Genomic DNA, 6,000 nt, shown 5'->3' with positions numbered 1-6,000 from the left:
CAGCATAGCCAGTGGTCAGGAATGATGGGAGTTGGAGTCCAACAGCATTTGGATCTAGTTCACTATCCTGCACGGTGACTAGCCAGATGCCTTTAGGAAGAACAAGAAGGCAATGACAATCTCTGTTGTTTTTCCTACCATTTGGCAACCAGAGATATATGCTTCCATGCATAGAGATTCAATTTCAGTAGGGATTCTTAATGGCCATGGATCCACCTAGCCCTCTTGTGTTTGTCTTGTGTTGTGTGTTGATCAGAAAATCCTTTTAAAAAACTGCATAAGATAGCGGTCACAATTGCCACAATTTACAGTAACAAATACCAGTGAATACCAGATTAGAAGTTGAGAGGCTTTTAAATGGAGTCCGTTGATGCTTAAAGTGTTTAATCACAAAGCTAAAAGATTTCATCTGACTTTTTTCCCACCCCCGGGACAGAAAATATTTATTTGTTTGTTTGAAAAACCTTTTGGTTGTAAGAAGGACCCTCCCAAAGTGATTCACAGTACACTCAAGATCAATAAAATCATTAAGATCACATCCACACCATATGTTTAAATCACATGTATACCACTTTAACAGTCATGGCTTCCCCCAAAGAATTCTGGGAACTGTCATTTACTCCTCACAGAGCTACAGTTCCTATTACCCTTAACAAACTACAGTTCCCAGGAGTCTTTGGGGAAAACATGACTGTTAAAGTGGTGTAAGAGTGCTTTAAATGTATGTGGATGTGACCTAAAACATGTTAAAATATTTTAAACAGAAATTAGATAACAGTTTTACATGATCCCGTCAATGTGTTAAAAGAAGGGGTGGCAAAATCAATGGGCTATACAAGCAAGCCCCGCTTACTACCATCATGTACCATGCAAGTGCACTACCAGCACTCTCTCTCTCAATATCTGCATGTTCAGACTATATCAGAAGGAGTCCTACTTACAAACTGATGTATGGATGTGAAGCTCCACCATTCAAGGAGGGACCTTGATTGGGCCAGGGCTCCACCTCCTGTGGATCTCTATGCACACAGATAGGTACAAATTTAAAACTCTTTCTGGTGTTGTTTGAATCTGTTGATATTGAGAGAATGTGGCATGGAGGTATGAGCGGGGTTTGCCCACACAGCCCTCCATACTGCCTTTCAAGCCATGGGTGGTAGTGGTTGTGTGAATCCTCCATGCACAGATTAAAAGAGCAGATAACGAGTTAACATTTCAGTATCATAATTAAACACCACTGAAAGCCAGATGGCATAAAAATGTTTTGGAGCTTTATGGCTAAGAACCGGCACCTTGAATTGGGCCCAACAATGAATTGGAAGCCAGTGGAATTGCTGTGACTGGTGTAATATCAGGATAATAGGATCCTAAGAAGTTGCCTCATTTGGAGTAAGTCACATCATTAGGCCATCTAGCTCAGTATTGTCTACATGGACTGGCAGTGGCTTCTCAGGTTTCCAGACAGGGTCTTTCCCAGTCCTACCTGGGGATGCTAGAGACTGAACTTCATGCATGTGATTAAATCTTACGTATACACATAAAGAGAACTCTGCTATAGTCATTCTGCTATCGCACATTTAAGACTGAGGCAGAATGTACATGGCAAGAGTTCATTGGTATTCTGAACCCGGATGTGGTAAGTTGAGGATGTTCTCAGATCAAGTAGGAGTCCATAAAGGGATCAGTACTAAGTCTATGTTTGTCCATCACAGTGATGAATGTGCTAACCTCATAGATCTAAACAAATGGACCACAGGGTGTGATATTTACTGATGACATGGTACTATGCAGTGTGGAAAAGCAGGAATTGCAAGAGCTTCTGAGCAGGTGGAAGATGTTATTAGAAGAGAGAGATCGATACAGACAAGACAGATTATATGAGTTGTGGGAACATGAAGGCAGGAAGGAGCACCTTCAACTTAGAAAATGAACCATTGCAGAAAGCACATGAATATGAATTTCTAGGCTTGATGATAATGGGGAGAAGAACAAATGAGGACTGAAGTTAAAATATACTGTAGAACTGATTTCTTAAATGGAGGGAAATGAGTAGGTGTCATAGGCATTTGACAATAAACCTGAGGAAGTAAGTCATATTAAACAATTTTGTTCTCTGTCGTGGTATGTGATGAACAACAAAAGGACATAGAACATATTTACTGTACAGACTTGAATTTGTCTGCCAGTCTGTTGCCCTAGAGAATCTGCAAACTGCATCTCTGTGGAGAGGATTAGGAGTCTTTCATAGAGAACTCTCAACACCTTTGCTAAATAACAGTTCACGGGATCTTTGGCAGAATGCGTGCTAGTTAATTAGTATAAAAGAGTTATATGTTTGAAGCACAGATGGCAACAACATGTATAGAATGTAATATAGAATTAAGTTTGGGTTTCCTAGAGCCAAAAAAAAGAGGGGCAGGCTGAGGGCAGCTTCCACGCCAGATCTAGCATGAAATTTTTACAAATGTATGACATTTATGATTGATTATTAACCCGATTCTCACCACCACCTGCAGGTATATTACAAGGAATATGTGTAGGAAATATATCATGGGTTGCTTGACCCAATATGATGATGTTAAAAGTATAGAACCATATATTGGCAATATATACAACATGCTCTTATCTATACATTTCTTTAATAATTTTATACCATTGGAATCTTGTTAATACAAGGTAAAGCATAAGGGATTTTCTGTCATAGCTTATTGGATTAAACACAGGCTAATACAGGTATGTTAGAATCAGTGGGAGCTTTGTCATTAGTTTCAGTTGGATGTCGACTGTACCTGGTGATGATTGCAAGGCATTGTAAATGTATATACTGCATTTATTGTTCTTGTTTTAAAGTACACGGCATGAGTTATGTTCCTCCCCATGAGCCACTTTTAATTATTCTTGAGAAAGCAATATAGGGAGAACTTCACTAAATCAAACAGGGATATACTGTATATGTAGAAAAATATGAGACTTGAGATGCTTTACTGCAGACACTAGTGTCCTAAAAGGAAGAAGCAGACTTTTGTATCTGCAGCTCTGGGAAATTCAGGGCCCCATTGAATTGCTCATATGTGCCTTTTGATGCCGATTAGAATGTGTGTCCCCATCCAAAGCTAGCAGCTGTTGAGCATTGCTAGTTTCATGTGACTGCAGCTATATCGTGGGTACAATGTGAACAAAACATACAGATCAGAACTCTAAACATTAAAAAAAATCCACTGCCATAATGGTTATGATAATTTATTGCACACTTCCAGACTCGGGAGATATAGTCAAAATGCAATTTTGGGACTGGGATATTGAAGATAGGTTTTTGAGACCTAGCCCATAGTTTAGAATGCTTTTACATCCTTGGAAACCTGTTTATTTTATATTTCTGCTGGTTTGTTTATCTACTGTATTTACATCCCACCTGGCCAAAGCTATTTCAAGGTGGCTTACAAATCACAAGAGTGGGTGGCAGAGGCAATGCTGAGAAAGTGTTGGAAGGGGGTTCCTCCCAGGTGACTGTAGCAGGTGTAGCAGAACCACTATGAGTGCAGTCACCTAAACCCTTCTCACCATGTAGAACCTTGTTCACAGGCTACCATGTGAACTGGGATTTGATATCTTGTTGAAAAAGCGCCATATTATAAAGTCAGTATTTTTTATCAATGAAAAATAAGCTTGATTTATCTATGGGATAGGTCAAGTAGGACTTTTATTGCAAAGGGTATTCACAAAGGCAAGCAAAGCATAGCTGCAAAGTTGCAGACATGTTTTCTAACAAATTATACTTTGATTCTAATTTAGTGCAACCATTGAGCACCAATAAATCATCCAGAGATATATGCAGCCCATATTTATTTCTCTGAGTATTTGGGCTTCTTGCCAGTTGTCGCCTTGGAGTGTCACACTGGAACATTACATTTGCAGCTGAAAGATAGTTAAAGAAGCAGTACATAACACTTTGGAGAATGATTTCTCTCCTCCGTTTGTCCATGACAAGTCTATCGTTGAACTTCATGCAGAACTCCGACTAAAATGAACGTAAATCATATATACTAGTCACAAATTCATTCTTTGAGAGTGGATCCTTCTACAGAGCAAATGGTGCCATACAAACACAAGAGGGAAGCACCGGCAGTTTTAGATTAACCTCAAGATTGAGGAGGGAAACCTACAAAAATAGCTCAATGAGAAATGAATATGTTCAATGGCCATGGAACACTGTTGAGAGGAGTATGGAAAATGGGAGAGGGAAATGAAGGTTCCTGGAAAAGGGCATCATTCACTGGAACCCTAAACAGGAACACTCCATGCTACATTTGTTGCAGGTCCCACTGTAATTCCCTAACTGTATGTACTGCTTAAAACTTAGTACACAATACACCAGAAATAGTAAAGAATGGTAAAAGTTGTGGGAATGTAACATGAGACTTCTATGTATTGCTTGTACAAGGGCATTGGCAGTTACCAACATTACTAAAGCTAACTTGAATCTTCAGAATTTCCTTTTAACAATCCGCAAAAACAGTATAATCAAGGAACAGGGCTTGCATAAGTCACTACTATTCCATTTCAGTTTCTTTTTAATGAGTCCATACGGGGTTCATTACACTCAGATTTTCTAATGCCGCTTCCGCCCTTGGGGAATTAACATTTATTCTAGGGAGCAAAGTTTGCCCTCTGCTTAAACCTCCCTCATCTCCTTCTATCAGCATCTTTCTCACAGAAGGGAGAGAAAACTTTCCGGTGAAAGTATATCCTATCTACATCTGTGCTTGCTGAACTTTTCTGAAACTCTCTAGGTTGATTTAACAGCTTTTTGCTTTTTGTTTTCTTCATCACTGAAACCAGCCTAATTTAGGAAGCTTTATCTCTCCCACTCACTACCCACTGTTTTCTAACTTGCTCCTTCTTGTTCTGTTTGCCCAGATCCTTCCCCATCTACTGCTAATTCCTTTCACTTTAAGGCAGAGGTAGATAAATTGTGGTCCCCCAGATGTTGCTGGATTAGAACGTCCATCATCCCTGACTACCGGAGCTCATGGAGTTTGGTGTCTAACAACATATTACTGGAGTTTGGTATATGTTGCAGAGTGCAGAAATAAATAATCTGGTAAAATTGTTGGCGGAAAGAATAAAGAAACTTAAGGTTTATTACTACTGGGAAATAAAGTCATTCTGTCTACAGACATATATATGACCATGGTAGAGCTGTGAGGCTTACGCTCACAGCCTGACTGAATAGGAAGGAAGAGGAAGGAAGTAAAGTCTGGGAAAAAATTAGTTACTAAAGAAGGAATCAGCAAGGAAAAACTAGATTGCCTTTCTATCTATTCCCCCCCCACACTGGTTCAGGTTACTTGTTAGAAGCATTGGTGCTTTACCCCAACAACCTGAAATGTCACAGGTCAGGTTGGTCACTTCCTGACTAAGGCCTCTTTGTTTTTATCACAGCCTGCCTGCCCTTCAAGCACACCCTGTTCACACTAAAGTGTTTATTGTGCTTGACTATTTCCTACTATGATGGAACAAAAAATAATAATGCTTATTTTAGACTCATTGGGCTTCTTTCTCACTTATATTCTTGTTGAGGGGCTAGAATTAACAGCACTGGATACTGCTGGATACTGCTTTGCTCTTGAGTATATGTTACAAAACTTTAGTTTTATTAATGTAAGGAGTGTTGAATTCTGGTATGTATGAGAAGAAAAAATGGACAGACCAGGAGCTTCAGTGGCAGACCAGCTATCTGCATGTCCTGAATACTGGTATCTTCCTGCAGTTGTAAGTGTGCTGTGGTAATCTGACACAGTACGATGGAAACAGCTTTAAATCCATTTATCTTTTTCATTCATCTCTTGAATTTATTATTAAGTAAACAAGTTGCATGCATTGCTGTGATATTGTTTTGCACCCTAATAAGCAGAATAAGCTGATCAAATATAGTTTTGCTAAAATCAGTTGATCCTCTGCTCATTAGCTTAAAAATTAGTAACTAGAGAATGAGAAGAA

The 6,000-nt window shown here is 39.2% G+C and overlaps 1 long non-coding RNA gene across 1 annotated transcript in view; it reads left to right on the top strand.

Moving 5' to 3' along the window:
- The window catches only part of LOC133390902 (uncharacterized), a 368,591-nt gene that overhangs the window by 342,515 nt on the left and 20,076 nt on the right, over positions 1–6,000 (top strand). The window lies entirely within an intron of this gene.

This window comes from Rhineura floridana, chromosome 1 (genome assembly GCF_030035675.1).
Source record: "Rhineura floridana isolate rRhiFlo1 chromosome 1, rRhiFlo1.hap2, whole genome shotgun sequence".
Lineage (NCBI taxonomy): Eukaryota > Metazoa > Chordata > Lepidosauria > Squamata > Rhineuridae > Rhineura > Rhineura floridana.
The sequence above is the reverse complement of the archived record's forward strand: the minus strand, read 5'-3'. Positions and strand labels throughout refer to the sequence as shown.